Source organism: Odontomachus brunneus, unplaced genomic scaffold (genome assembly GCF_010583005.1).
Source record: "Odontomachus brunneus isolate Ranch 3 - 2012 unplaced genomic scaffold, Obru_v1 Obru_scaffold_206, whole genome shotgun sequence".
NCBI classification, from domain to species: Eukaryota; Metazoa; Arthropoda; class Insecta; order Hymenoptera; family Formicidae; genus Odontomachus; species Odontomachus brunneus.
In genome coordinates this window covers 288465-290502 of record NW_022639656.1, presented here as the reverse complement: position 1 = coordinate 290502, position 2038 = coordinate 288465, and the positions used below count along the sequence as shown (strand labels likewise).

At 29.0% G+C, this 2038-nt stretch overlaps 1 protein-coding gene across 10 annotated transcripts in view; it reads right to left on the bottom strand.

Moving 5' to 3' along the window:
- LOC116852195 (transmembrane protein 8B-like) overlaps nucleotides 1-2038 on the bottom strand; it is a 213237-nt gene that overhangs the window by 45808 nt on the left and 165391 nt on the right. The window lies entirely within an intron of this gene.

Sequence of the window (2038 nt, the reverse complement as noted above, 5' to 3'; positions counted from 1 at the left end):
ATATTATTAATATTACTAAGCATAATACGTAAACAAAAAGTGCAATATATTAACTGTGTTTATGTATAAAATGTGTTTATAAATATTGTATGATAAATATTTTATGAAACTTTTAATGTGTTTATAAATATTTTATAATAAATATTTCATGAAAGCTTTACCTCTCTGTTTGGAGTTCTTATACATTTTATAAAGATTAAGCATTTTTTATTTATTATGTTTTTCGTTAATAAATAATATAATGTTATTCTGCTCTCTGAAGAAGTGAACTGAAATGTTCATGAAACGTTGGAATAAATTTTAAGAAACATGCGGGCCAAATCCGAAAATCAAGAAAACATTGATAAAAATCGCGAAAACTTAAAATATCATACAGTTTCATTATTAGGATATTATGATTACTTTTCAAGTAATTTAGTTGTTTGAATGAATTTTCTTCTATCAAATCGAGGGTAATTATTTTTCATTGTTACTTTAAATCTACATCTAAGATAGGGTTCGGGATTACTTTTACAATCAGAGCGGTTTTCAAAGGCTATGACTTATTACTTGTTTTTACTTTTTTGAAATGCCCGAATCACGTAACTGACAGTCACAGCATTTAGTTTTAGGATCATTGGTAGTTTAAATGTATTAAAAAGGAGAACACGTCAGCAATAGTATCTCAAGAAGGATATAACATTCTATTGTCATGTTGTAATTTTAATATGTGAGACTATATTACAAGCACATAAAAAATATATATAGAGGGGTAGTTTACAGAACTTTCCTGTTATTACGAAACACTCCTTACTGATATCGCAATGTCAAATGTCCTCAAGTTGAGGAATATACAGGGTGTCCCGTTTAAAAAAACGCACCACGATAATTCTTCAACGAAGCATTTTCAGCAAAAATGTTTCAGACAAAAGTTATATGGTTCGATGGAGGTCATAAAAAGGTACCATTGATTTGACCTTGCGTGGCGCCGCCAAGGTCAGGTCAAGGTTAATTTTGCCTTTTTAAATAGCAATAGAAACATATATTTTTTATTACAGAATCTTACTCTACATAAAGAAGCAATAACTTTTGTTTGAAAACATTTTTTACGCGACTTCCATTTTTTTTAATATTTACGGAAATATCTACAAAATTATTTGTTTCAATAATTTCTTACTCAAATTCTATCAACTTTACCGAAAAATAGCAAGAGATAAAAATTGTTTATTTTTTTTTTTCTCGTAAAGCTCTGAGAATTTTTTCAAAATTTTTTAATTAACTTTTTAGTACTGTATTTTTTTGCATTTTCTTGGAATACTAAAAAGTTACTTTGGCGGCGCCACACAAGGTCAAACCAATTCCTTCTTATGTACTCCACTGAACCACATAACTTTTGTCTGAAATATTTTTGCTGAAAATGCTTCGTTGAAGAATTATCGAGGTGCGTTTTTTAAAATGAGACATCCTGTACATATACATATATGCATACAAAGGACGTCCCACCTTAACTTTTGCATAAAAAAGTTTCGGAAAATCGGATTTTTCGAAAAAGATGTTTCCATTAAAAGTTGCTTGGTTAGAGGGAGACACAAAGGGATACTTGCGTCAGTTGTCAGTTTGATACTTGCGTGACAATTTCAAAATCATATAAAGATCATATCGAAACTTTTAAGTAAAATTATATAATTTTTTTTAACATAGAATGAATTTTTCTAATCTATCTGTATATAAAAGTAATAGAACTAGAATAAAATCGTCGAGAAGTGAATATTTTACATTTTATTCTCAACTTCTAAATATAAAATATGAAATATTTCATAAAAAGTATTTAATTTTTGACAACGTTATCTTAATACATCTTTGTACATAAAATAGTGAAAGAAATTGTAACGAAATATCGTTACAAGAAAAACCGCAATTGCATGACAACGCGAACATTAAAAGAAACGCGAAAGAACATCACGTCTTGCTAGTAAACAACGCAGCCACCGAACACCCGTGGTAAACAGCGAATCGAGCGTGATTCGCAATATATAAAACGCTGCGAATTGTAATCGAG